The sequence below is a fragment of the Halichoerus grypus genome, chromosome 8 (assembly GCF_964656455.1).
Source record: "Halichoerus grypus chromosome 8, mHalGry1.hap1.1, whole genome shotgun sequence".
Lineage (NCBI taxonomy): Eukaryota > Metazoa > Chordata > Mammalia > Carnivora > Phocidae > Halichoerus > Halichoerus grypus.
Window position 1 is genome coordinate 39,156,129 of NC_135719.1, and position 13,902 is coordinate 39,170,030.

The window sequence follows — 13,902 nt, forward strand, 5'->3', positions numbered from 1 at the left end:
TTTAAGAAATTACTAAAAAGTAGTCATTATTTTAGCAAAACTTCATGAAATCTTTAGTGTTTCATGTCCAGAGTAAATAAAGACTTTCTATAAATCATTTCCTAATAATTTTGTAAGGTGGTTCCACTAGGACTTTTTGCTGTTTATACCCCATAAGATGTACTGTCAAAGCCAAACACATTTGTGAAAAAGGTTACCATCCAAGCATAAAACTGGAAACAGATTTTTATTGATTAGTTTGTTATTTAAGCCACTTGCAGTTATCACTTCTACAGTTTCAGAAATGCCAATGTCACAATGGATATAGGATTGCACCATTAGAGAGAATTCTGTTTAACTTCCCACTAAATGCCACCACCACTTTCTAAATGTTTAAAGAATGTTCACATGTGATTCCCAAATAATTTTGTTTCTCCTTTAAAATTAGGATGAATTGTGGTTAGTTATGAAGGTGAAAGAAAAGACAGAATCTCAAGCCCCTCATCTTATCGTTAAAACGTTCCTGAAAGAGGTTAAGTGAAGATATTAATAACAATATCAAATCAAACTTTTAGTGATTCTTAAGTATTTATGAAGCCCTAAGAACATTTTTAAAGTCTATGTTTAAAACACTAATCCTTTGAACCCTAGTCACCAAAATTATTTATAAATGCATTTGTATAGTAACACTGATTATGCTTCCATGCATAATCCACCAGGCAGACTGACCAAAGGTGGTTAACTATAGAGAATAAAAAAATGCAGCACAAGGGAGCAAGGAGAAGGAAGAGGCAAGCATTTGTTGAGAGCCATGGAGGAGGAGTTCTTAATGCTTTACAGACACCTCAGTTACTTGCTATCAACAAATACATGAGGCGAATGATATTATCTCTATTTTGTAGATGAGGAAATCAAGACTCAGAAAAATTAAGTAATCTGCCAAAGGACAAGTAGTGAGGCTGGGATTCAAACTCAGATCAATTTGCCTTCAAAGCCATCATTATCACACTTCCTCCCACAAAGAAATTTTCCAATATTAAAAATTGACTCTTCGATTAATATTAAATTAATTAAAATATTAATTCCTAAAAAATGAAATCTTGTCATTTGCAACGATATGGGTGGAACTGGTGTGTATTATGCTAAGCAAAACAAGTCAGTCAGAGAAAGACAAATACCATATGATTTCACTTATATGTGGGATTTAAGAAGCAAAACTGATGAACATAAGGAAAGGGAAGGAAAAACAAAGATAGAGAGGGAGGCAAACCGTAAAAGACTCTTTAATATAAGGAACACTGAGGAACACTGGAGGGGAGGTGGGTGGAGGGATGGTGTGACTGGGTGATGGGCATTAGGAGGTAATGAGCACTGGGTGTTAATATGAAACTGATGAATTACTAAATTCTACCCCTGAAACTAATACTACACTATATGTGAACTAACTTGAATTTAAATAAAATCTTGAAAGAAAAATAAAATATTAATTCCTTAGTGGATATTATTCAGATTATTTCCATATGTGGCATAAATCAATCTGCATCCAACACATTCTGAGGAAAAGTCATAGAAAAAAATACAAGGGCCAGAGCACCAATATAAATCAGAGTGGGATAATGGTCGGATTACCAACCCTAGGTGGGAAAGCATCATCCCAGATCAACCATTCACCAGCGGGTGACCCCGGGGCAAGTCATAAGGTCTCTGAGCCTCAGTTTCCCCATTCATAAAATGAACATAATGCCTATCCCACCCTTCCACCTCGGATTATGAGAGTGAAATAGTTAATGTTGGTGAAATCAATGTGTAAACTGTAACAAATTATAATACATACAAAGAATTTCTATCTATTTGGTAAGATGACTATAATGAATAGCTATTTTCGTGGAAAATATCTTGGCACAAACAGAATGAGGGATACAGTCCACCAGCAACAGGAAGCTGCTCTCAGGCAGGCAGCCCCATCTCAGCGAGAGCCACTTGACAGCAGCAGGTGCTCAGAGAATCAGTTTTCTGTCTGCTTTCTAAAAATCCCGTCACTCACTGGCTGGGGGGAGAAGGCGCGAATGAAGTGGTGGAAAGGAGCACTAACAGAGGCAGAAGGCTGGGTCCTATTACTCCCAGGTGCGAGGCATTGGTTCAACTCTTCAGCCCTCCAGGCCTCAGTTTATGCATTTGTAAGACGGAGAGACCATTCCCGCCCTGCTTCCCTGGCGAACTAAGACCCGAATAATCGAGCAGGGAAAGCATGGTAAACCCTGCGGAGAATGAGATGATGATGGCGATCACCCGTCAAATGAAGAGCCGGTGGGAGTCTCCTCCGGAAGCCCCTTGCAGTTTGGACATTCCAGAAGCCTCGACAAGCGCGCCGCCGCGCACCCCGTGAAGGGGTGAGCAGTCCCCCGCCCACTCCCCCGCCGTGGGGTGCGCAGGGTCCCACGTCCCTCACACTCCAGCTGAACCCGCAGGGCAGGCCAGGAGCCTGCCCACCGCCGCACCCCAGGCCTCCTGAGAGGAACCCCCGGCCCTCCCGAGCAGCCGCGGCTCCCCTCCCCCAGCACCGATCGCTGCCCCTCTCCGCCCGCACTCCCAGGTGAGGGAAGAGGGTGAAGGGGAGTACCCGCCGCCATTTTGTCCCTTGGACCCCGCAACGCATTCTGCCGGCCCGCGCCCCAGCCCAGGCCCTCCCGGGTCTGCGCTACGCGCGCCCCTCGCGGACACTCACCCCCGGCCGCCCTGCGCAGTTCGGGGCGGTTCCGAGCGTCCCGCCGGGAAGGGGGCGGGGCGGGGCGGGGCGGCTGCGGAGGGGCGGGGCGGCTGCCCGGCGCACCACGTGACTCCCAGCAGAGGCCGCGCTGCTCGGGGCCCCTCGCCGCGGCCGCCCGCGCGCAGGCGCAGCCGGGTTAGCGCCGTCCGGCCGCGGAGGCGGGAAGCTGGGCGTGGGTTAGGTTTCCTTGTCCCGGCGTCGCTGCTTCTCCGGACCTCTTCCCAGGCTGCGCTCGCCTCGCTGCTTTTAGCCACAGTCTTGGATTCAGTCCCTTTCCTCCGCCCATCTCACCGCCAGTTAGTCCCACAGATTGGCGACCTGGAGGTCCGCCTCACAAAAATCTGTACTTGGGAAAACGCTTCGAAAAAGCATGGAGGACTACGCCCGACGAGCACAGCTTACCCTCCGCGGTGAAGCTTTATTCGTCCCCTCTTGTGTTCCAGGCTTGAAAGGCTCAAAGTACAAGGACTTAACATGTGTTTTCTCTACTTCAAAGACAAAATAAACACATGAACGGTGTTTAAATCACAATTCTGAACAAAACAGAAAAGAGACTCAAGGCAGACCATAATTATCAAATGAATATTCCACATCACTTTTCATCCATCTGGGAAACTCAGACTCAACCTTTCCCTCTCCCTTGTTACCCACAATATGCAGAAGTTGTGGAATCCAGGGGAGTCTACCTCACAATTAAGAGTATAAGCTTATGGTAGCATAAGGAGGATGGATCAGGGAACATACTGCAATTTTATAAAAGGTGGTTGGGGCTTTATTCCTCTTTTCAACTATTCCTTTTCTCCTCTCCTTTAATTCCCATAAGGATTTAAACAACCTCTCCCATCTTGAAATCTCTCACCCAACCCACCAAACCCCACTTCAACCTCTACTTTTTTTCTCTTCAGATCTGCCTTTCACCGCTACACTTCCTCAATCATCCAAACAATGTCTCTACTTCCTCAACTACAACTCATGTCCAGTAACTCACGTCATTGCACTCTTGTTTCTGCCCTACCACCATATGGCAACCATTCTTTCCAAAGTCACTCGGGATCTCCTAACTGCAGTTGCTATGAACGTATTCATCATGACCTAACTTAATTTCTCTGCATTAGTTGACACTCCTTACTTCTGGAAACACTCTTTCCTTGCCTTTCATCTTTACTCTCTTGATCTCACTCTTCAATCTCTAACCACCCCTCTTCATCTCTTTTGAAGTCTCCTCTTCTTTCTTCCATCTCTTCAGTGTTGGTATCCCTGAGGGATAAGTGCAAGTCCTCTCTTTTCCCACTGGACACACTCTCTCTGGGTGATTGCTTTTTCTCAGTTAGCATCTTTGTGCTTTATATTTCCCAGTATATATCTCCAGGCCTGATTTCTGCTCCTGAGCTCCAGATCTACATGGTTAAGTACCTGGTTACCTCCACATGACCCTCTCAAAACCAACAAGACAAAAAAAAAAAAAAAAACAACCACTCATTATCTTTCTTATATACAGGTAAAACAGCCTTGTGAGATAATTTACATACCATACAATTCACCTACTAAAAGTGTTCAGTGGTTTTTAATACATTCACAGAATTGTGCAACCATCACTACAATTAATTTGAGAATATTTTCATCACCCCAAAAAGAAACCTCATACTCCTTAGTAGTCACTTGCCCTTTTTCCCTCAATTCCCCATTCTGGACATTTCATGTAAAGGGAATCATGCAATATTTTGTGACTGACCTCTTCCACTCAGCATAATGTTTTCAAGGTACAACCACACTGTAGCATGTATCAATACTCCAATCCTTTTTTGTGGTCAAATAATATTTCATTGTATGGACATACCACATTGCACATTGGATTTATCCATTCATCAGTTGAAGGGCATTTAGGTTATCTCCCCTTTTTCATCATTATGAATAATGTTGCTATGAACATTTGTGTATGACTTTTGGGTGGACATATGTTTTCATTTCTCTTGGGTATATACCTAGGAGTGGAATTGCTGGGTCATACGGTAGCTATGATTAACTTTTTAAAAAACTGCCAGACGACTTACAAAACCAGGTGCACCATTTTACATTCCTGCCAGCAGTTAATAAGGGTTCCAATTTCTCCACATCTTTTTCAGCCTTTATATTGTCTGTCTTTTGGATTACAGTCATCCTAGTGGGTATAAAGTATGGTTGTGATTTATATTTTCTTAATGACTAATGATGTTCAACAGCTATTCATGTGCTTATTGGTTATTTGTGTGTGTCTCTGGAGAAATGTCTATTGAAATCCTTTGCCCATTTTTTAATTGGGTTACCACTCATTAACTTTTGCCACAAAAGCTGTTTCAATTATTGTTCTGCCAAATATTCTGGTGCCCTTCTGTAAAATGCCCCTTCCTCAGCCCCACTGATGGCAGACTTGACCATGTGACTTGCTGTGGCCAATAAAATGTGAGCAGAAGGGTCAATTACAAGCAGAAATTTTAAGAGCCAGCTTATGGGTTCACCATGTCTCTTTTCTGTCTGCCAGCGATTTATTTCAGAGAAAAGTTGTTCCATCAACCTGGGTTCCAAGGTGAAGATGACATGGAATAGAACCAGATTATGTATTTGCATGATTCTCCAGTGGACACATAGCATTTGTTTTCATAAGCCACTCAGGTGCTTGGAACATTTGTTACTGCCCCATAACCTGGCCTGAACTACTTGTCCCATGTGCTGTATGACTAGCTCTACTATCTCTCCAGGCTCCTTGACATGGCCCACAAGGCCTGAATCAGGCCTGATAACCTCTTCAGCCTCATTTCCAGGCCATTTCCTCAACCACCCTATGTTCCAGACAAAATAAAATACATTGAGACCCTGAAATTCACTTCTTCCTCTCTTTCTCTCCCTACCTGGGCCTCTGTTTAAGTTTTTCCTTATTACTGGAATAGTAATAGCTATCTTTGCCTAAGCATTTTCAATGTGCAAACTATATATAGAGAAAATCTCATATCATCTGAAAACAACCCTGAGAATTAGGTAATTTCTACCATTTTACAAATCAACAAAGGCCCTAGATTTTACTTTTCCCGGGGCAGACAGCTAGAAGTGGGTAGAGCTAGGATTTGAAGATCTATTTTATTTTTTTATTTGCGAGAGAATGAGAGAGAGCACATGCATGAGCAGGGAGAGGGGCAGAGGGAGAGGATCTCAAGCGCACTCCACACTGAGCGAGGAGCCTGATGTAGGGCTCATTGCAGGGCTCATCACCAGGCTCAGTGCAAATCTTGATATCACGACTCTGAGATCATGACCTGAGCCAAAATCAAGAGTTGGTCCCTTAGCCAACTGAGCCACCCAGGTGCCCCAAGTAGAGCTAGGATTTGAACCTAGGTCTGTTTGACTCCAAAGCCCCTCTTTGAATCATTATGCTATAAAAATATACTAGAGGTACTTAGCTCTTATTGAGCACTTACTATGTAGCAGGTATTATGCTGAAGCACTTCACATGGACTATATTTAATCCATGTAAAGAAATTACATGAAATAGAAGTATAAAATAGTGGTATCCCACAGCAGATCCCTCTCCCATCTTAGGAAACTGACCTTCCCTTGCTTAAAGATCCTGTATACAACAGATGCCCTGCAAAGAAAGGGATGTATATTCTCTCCAAATTCACATTCTATCCGCCACTCCTCATTACCTCCAAACCCACTTCTATAATCAAATCCAGGAACCCAGGACAGAATTGTAAGGTCTATTATAGGGGCAAATAAAAAAACTTATACACTCAAAGAATTGCAATACCGTGTGTATTTACATCAGCAGTAACCTAGAAAACTCTATGGGAGTAGATTCTAAGGATGCTATATCAGAAAAGATAGACTATATTGATGAGCCAGGCTAAGTTGCAATACAGGTGTCCTTACCTGAGATTCTGATTTTGATGTACTAAGTTGAGCACCTGGAAGCATCTTTAATGGTTTACTTTGTTGGTTGACTTCAATGAAGCTGAACTTCGATGAAGCTGAGATGCCAGAACTTCAGTCACATAATGTGGAGAAATGAATGTAAAAGGTCTTATTCACAAGGGTCAAGCTGCAAGGTAAAATATGTGAAAGCATCAAGGTGATGGGAATGTTGCAGTGGATCTATTATGCGTAACCTGCTCACCCTTTTCCTGACTATGTTTCCTGGAAGGGACAAGAGGGCATTAAGGCACTGAGAAAACATTAGTGAGAGAAACATAGGCATCCTTGAAAACTCTGCAATGACTGTTCTCTCTAGACCAAGGATGACTGAAGAGACTTGATGACAAGGTCTCTAGGAATGAAATAGATGGGCAGTCTACTAAAGTATTACTTGATATATACAACTGGGAAAACTATAGGTCTATTGCACAGAAACCTGACTTGAGTTGTCACAAAAGGAAGTCACAACCTCTCATTTAGTTCCCAGATCTAAGTTATGCCACATACCCAGAGCCCAGTGATTACAGGAGAAACTGGGTCCCCTTAAGGAAGGACACTGCAACATTGTCACAACTATATACTATAAATATTTCTCCAAGCCTTTCCCAAAAGAACCTGTGACTACTAACACGAAACAGCAAAGTTTCACCTGTCAGCAATATACCTTTACAATCTTACTTCAGGGCCATGTCGACTCTCAAACTGTTGTCACGGCATAGCCCACAGGGATTTTGATCATCTGGACATCGCATAGAACATCACTCTGATCTACTACATTGATAACACCATGCTATTGGCCCAGTGAACAGGAAGCAACAACTATTTTTAGTAAGACACATGAATGCCAGAGACACAAAAATTCAGCAAAAGGATTGTTGCGATATCTCTCTATACCAGTGGTTCTCAACCAGAGGCAATTCTGTCCCCAAGGGGACATTTAGCAGGCAATACCTAGAGAGATTTTGGGTTGTCCCAGTTGGGGGTAAAAGAGTTAGTGGCTACCGGCATCTAGTGGGTAGAAGCCAAAGATGCTGCTAAATATCCTGCAATGTACAGGACAGCTCCCCACAACCAAGAATTATCAAGCCTGAATGTCAAGATTAAGTCGAGAATCCTGGCCTCAAAACGAAAGACAAAATTCTGTACCTTGCACACTGAGGCAACATATACCATATTTGGGTATATTTCTCTGACCCATTTACTGAAAAACCTGTGTTCCCGGGAAACGAAAAGCTCTGCAGCAGGTCCAGCTGCTATGTTGCTACTCAAGCCTAATAATTCAGAAGATCCAAAGTGTCTGTGGCAAGTAAGGATGCTGTATGGACCCTCTGGCAAATACAACAAGAGATCCAAAGCACAGAATCCCAGGGTTTTGACACAATGCCATGTTCTCCTCTGCTGAAAGAGCACTGAATTCTAGTAGAGACTGGGTCTTGATGACATCAAGATTGATGTGATCTCAGCTGCCATTCTTGAACTGCCATAAGATTGGGCACACACAGCAACAAACCATCAACAATTAAAAATGGTATAGAAAAGATTACACTTGAGCAGGTCAGGAGGGCACAAGGAAGTTGCATGGGCAGGTGGCTCAGACTCTAGGGCCTCATGAAGAGTTCCCTATAAGCAGCTGTCAGGGGGAAAAAAACTTGGGTTTAATTTAGAGATGGGTCTGCACAGTATGTTAGCATTGGGTGGAAGTGGACCACTGCACTGTCACCATCGCATTCAGGAGTGACTCTTAAGGAAAATGGTGAAAGTCAACTCTCTCAGTGGGGAGAACTTTGGGCAGCACATCTGGATGTCCATTTTGCCTGAAGAGGACATGGCCCAAAGTATAAACCTCTTCCGGCTCATGGGTAGTAGCTAACTATTATGCCTGTTACTCAGAGACTTGGCAAGAACAATACTGGAATATTGGTAATAAGGAAATCTATGGAAGAGGTATATGGATGGATCTCTCAGAACTGGCCAATAGTATGAGGATTTTTGCTTCTCAGGTGAACGCTTATCAATGAGCATTCACTGAAGAGAAGGCTCTCAATATTATCAGTTGGATGACCCATGTTATTGATGTTAGCTCCTTTATTAAGCCACCTCAGTCCTGGTTCAGTGGGCCGGTGTACTAGTAGCCACGGCAACAGGGATAAGAGTATGCCTGGGCTCAACAACATGGACTTCCCTCTCCAAGGCAGAAAGCCCAGCCTGCTAACAGCAGAGGCCAGTGTTGAGCCCCTGTTATGATTCTTTGGGGGCAGTGGGGACATGTTGATTATGTTGGACCTCTACCATCATAGAGGGACAGAGATTTGTCCTCACTAAAATAGACACTTTTTTCTCTTTCCCTATCTAAAATGGTTCTGCCAGCAACACCATCTGTGGACTTATGGAATGTCCTGATTCCATGATTCATTGTCATGATATGCTAAATGAGTTGCTTCTCACCAACGGTCTCATTTAAAAGCAAGAGAAATGGACTCACGTTATTGGATATCACCAGTCTTATCACATACCCCATCATCTGAGAACAACTGACCTAGCAGATTGGTGGAATGGCCTCCTGAATTCATAATCACAGCACCACCTGTAGGATAACACCCCTATGAGACAGAGTGCTGTCCTACAGAATGGAATATATGCTTTGAGCCATTGACCAACAGATGGTGCTGTTTCTCTTACAGGCAAAATAGCCAGGTTCCGGAAACCTCATGACGCACTGACAGAATTTACTTTTCCTTCTCCCCAACCTTAGACCCTTCTAGTTGAGAGGTCTTCGTTCCTGTCTTAGTCTGGGTTCTTGTCGTAAGACAGGTCTTGGGTGCGGATAGTTTGCCTTGGCAATGATCCCAGGAAGCACAAGTGAGGAAGAGGAAAGTGAGCCAGAGAAGGGAGAAAAGCCAATAAATGTGTGACAATGAGTCGATGAGCGCTGTAGGCAACTGAAGCTCAATCTCACCAAGAACCCTCTGAAAAACAGTGTGGAACAAGCTTCAGAATTGCCTTTTTGGAGGACAGGAAAGCATCAACACCAACTCATCAACGCCAACTCACAGGACATTAACTCTTTCCCATTTCTGGGCTATATTTCCCTTTGGCAGGGTGCCAGAGAAAGCCCACCAGAAGAGACAAGAGAAAGGGGAAAGCTGTCATTGTGCAGGAGACTCTCCATTGCAGCTGCAGATGAACTCAGATGGACAGACGGGATACGGAGAAAGGCATCTACCTCATCTGCTAGAGTCCCAAGGGAGCTACACTTTCATGAGCACCCACTAATAACCCAAGTAAATGAGAAATAGAAAGTGCCACCTGACTATTTTGGGGCCCTCATGCCACTGAACCAATAGCCAGAGGAGAGGTTATAATACTGGATGGAGTGGTAAGTCCAGTTAACAATGAGGGCAGAGAGGACCCTATCTGGTATCCAGGGGGAAATCACTGGGGTGCCTCTCTTTTTCCATCTCCAACAGAAAAGTTTAAAGAACCCCAAAAAAGGCAAAAACCAATAAAGGCAAGACCAGTAGGACCAGTAGGACTCAGATCCTTCAGGAATGAAGGTTTTGGTCACTACCCAGGTGAAAAACCACAATCAGTCAAAGCACTGACTGAGGACAATAGAAGCATGGAATGAGTAGTGAAAGAAGAAAGTGATAAATATCAACTCTGCCCTTATGACCAGTTATAGAAATAACTAACAGCTATGCATATTTTTCTTATGTACATATTAATATTAACCATTTTTTCTTTTTCTCCTTCTTCCTGTACTATTTTGCACAAAGAAGGTCAATGGTATTTAACTTTGCCAATTAGTTCATATGTCACCAGACCATAAGAAACAGGGTTTATTGGGAAAGACTGAATTCCCTAGAGATCTTGGACTTTAAAATGGCAATGATAACTTATCTCACCCACGTTGAGATGACAAGGGCATCTTTATGTGTGTGAAGCATAGTTGCATCCTGTTAGAAAGAAGCATGATACTGTGATAAAGGAGGTAAATATTTTGAATACCAAACAGTGTGGACTGTGACACTTATTTGCCTGTTTGCTCTTGGTCCATTCCCGATCTTCCCCCTGCTCTGCCCTGACTCTAGGAGAATTATAATTTCTGGCACCCTTGGCAAGTGGATTCCAGGTAGATTTGGCCAGTGAGAGACCCTGACAGAATACTGGAGGGTGGGAGGAGGGAGCAATCAGGGTATTATGCTCTCTCACTCCTTCTCAGGTAACACGTCCATTAATGGCTATGTTTCCTCCATGTCTCAGCTCTCTCCAAACAGTCTAGAAGGTGGAAAAGGCCAGCTGTCCCCTAGACCTTCTGGAGGGAGTGTGGCCCTGCCAACACCTTCATTTCAGCCCAAACTGAATTGAGACTTCTGACCTCCAAAACTGTAAGAGAGTAAATATATGTTGTTTTAAGCCACTAAGATTATCACAATCTATCACAGTAGCCATAGGAAACTAATAAAGGAACCAACATTCCTTTGTGTACTTTTATATACCTGCACTTTACATGTGTTATCTAATCTAGTCCTCATAACAACCCTAGGAGATAGGTATTTTAAATATGAGGAAATCAAGATACAGGGCAATTAAGGAACTTGCTCCAGGTGTGACACTTAGAGACAAATCCAGCCAGGGCCACTTGACCATAAAGTCCATGCTCTTTCCATAATGTCACACAGATCTCATCTCTCTGGGCTTTGGTTTCTCCACTTTCCTTCCACTGCACTGACCGCAGAAGTCAGGTACCTCAGGGGGTACCTGAGAAATGAGTTAGTATGTTACGGCCACCTCCAGAAGGAGGAGGGTTCAAGTTGGTCATGTGACTGCCATTTTCTTGGGCAGAAAACTGCTCAGAGGATCAGTGATTCTGGAGCAGTCAACCAAGGTGTATTTTGTCCCATTCCGTGGAAATACTAAATTGAATCCTCTAAATTTAATCTCATGGAGAAAAGGTGCTACCACCTCCATCCAAGAAAAGTATCTTGGCATCAGAAAGGCGTTGAGTTTTGCACGCTGGCTTCAGCAACTTCGTGAATGGGGATGCCATTGTGGTGCATCATGGGGATCAATTCAGCCTCCATCGGGTATCTTCCTGCATTGCAAAGCCTGGGTAGCTGAAAACTGCCTTTTCTAGGTTCCTTTGCAACTAGTTTTCTGAATGTGAGTTAGTTTCTGATAATGGGATAAACCCGTGAAATATGATACGTAGAAGTGAGATAAAGTTTAAAGCCACTTCGTTAGCCTCTATACTATCAAGAAAACCTGTGAAAATGTGAATTCTTTCTGCAGCTGGATTCCAGTGGCCACTTTCCAGCTTTCTGAGTACCAAGAGGCAGTGATATCATCTATGGTGGCAGGTGGTGGCAGCTTCTGGATTACAGTTTCCAGACTCCTGGATCAAAGCTATGGAGGTGTGTCTTAAATAATTCCAATGATGACCTTGGAATGTTGTTGATGGTCCAGTTCTGTATTTTTCTGGGAATAATTTCTAGTGGTCCAGTCTGGATCTTGCTCTCCTAGACCTTATATGCATCAGTTTCTTATAATAAGTTTCTTCCTGTAAAAAAAAAAAACCTGGAATGGTTTCTACTTTCTACATTGAAACTTGAAAGATACAACTTTCAACTGAAAAAGCAAATATGACAAATTCAACTTAGAACATATTTAATTTGAGTTGCCACTAAAGTGTAGAAATCCAGTTGTTCAACAAATATTTATGAACCTCTACTGTGTCAGAAACTGTGCTAGTCAGTGAAGAAAGACCAGTGAAAAAGAGACCTAGCTACCCTTTTAAGTGACTTAATTCAGCTTGGAGAGGCAGACACATAATCATGATTACAGTGTTATAAATACTCTGGTAGGTAGAGTATCCTGTATCATAATGGTACACAAGAGAGTCACCTAACCCAAAGTTATGGCCCAGGAACATATCCTGGAGGAAGTGATATCTGAGACTTTGAATTAATCAGAGTTCACAGAACCTAACACTGATTCAGGTAAGCAGAAAATAAATTTCTTTAAATGATATAGGAATTTGAATATGGACTATACATTAGATAATGTATATCAATGTTACATTTTCTGATTTAGATAATCGTATGGTGGTTATGTAAGAGAACACCCATGTTCTTATGAAATACACACTGAAGTATTTAGGGATATGGAGCAATGTTTACAACTTACTCTCAGATGAATCAGAAAAAAATATGTGCACATATATGTGTGTGTTGCAAAAATAGTTAAGGAACTGGGCACCTGGGTGGCTTAGTCAGTTAAGTGTCTGACTCTTAATCTCAGCTCAGGTCTTGATCTCAGGATTGTGAGTTCACGCCCTGCGTTTGAGCCCTTAAAAAAAAGTTAAGGAACTCCCATATTCCCTTCATTTAAACTTACTTTGCTTCATTTGCTTTACCATTCTTCTCCATGCTTGCTCTCTTTCTCCTTCCCCCTTCCTCCTAAGGGCATATGGTTCCTTAACTAATCTTGGCAATATGGCTGATAAGTATGAAATTTTATAAAAATCAAACTTTGCAAACCAAAAAACATGATATAGAAGCTGTTTCCAGAATTGCCAGGAGGGCGGGAGAACATGTTTCAGGCTCATTGTTACCCAGCCAGAAACATATCCAAAATTCACACCCTGGAATTTGTCATTGAAGGCACCACTGCTGCCCAAGGAACTGGATCATTCTGTAATGTTGTTGTTGTCTAGCAGTCCCCGCAGTCCTCCTGCGGCTTACTCCTGTTATTGAGTATTGGGAGATTGTGTCTGGTTGGAACATGTACCCACACCTTAACCGTAAGGAAGGTAAGAAAGTGAGTATTTGCCAGTTTCAGCTTCTAGAGTGAGAGGCAGACTTTAAGGTGGGGAATTCTCCAATCATCAAGAAGAAAACAGATGCTAGATGAAAAAAGGTGAGAATATTCACTGGAGTTCACTTCCTTACTGCTCCTGTCCAATAGTACCATAAAGTCTTCTTCCCATATTTAATTCTGCAGAAGAAAAAATTAAAATTTGCTCACTCCTTCCCTCAAACGATGATAACCTCAAATCCCATTGGTAGCTGAATCCAACTTGAATCTCTGTGTGGTATTCAGTCCTCTTCTGGTCCCATCATGATCCTGTCTCAGAATTCTGTAACCCATGAGTGAAACTGCAAAGCTAACCACCACCAGCATGCCCTGGAAGAAAGGGATGGAAAAGAATA

General features: G+C 42.9%; 1 protein-coding gene across 6 annotated transcripts in view; it reads right to left on the reverse strand.

Annotated features, from left to right (window-relative positions):
* The window catches only part of SCAPER (S-phase cyclin A associated protein in the ER), a 529,442-nt gene extending 526,668 nt beyond the window's left edge, over positions 1-2,774 (reverse strand). For 3 of the 6 annotated variants that reach the window (XM_078079039.1, XM_078079040.1, XM_078079036.1), the window contains exon 1: positions 2,705-2,774. The gene's annotated coding sequence lies outside the window, so the exon portion shown is untranslated. Of the gene's footprint in view, positions 1-2,268; positions 2,288-2,704 lie in introns of those variants that run through there. The other 3 variants (XM_078079041.1, XM_078079037.1, XM_078079038.1) reach the window with 3 other exon arrangements.
* Between the last annotated feature and the right edge of the window lie 11,128 nt (positions 2,775-13,902).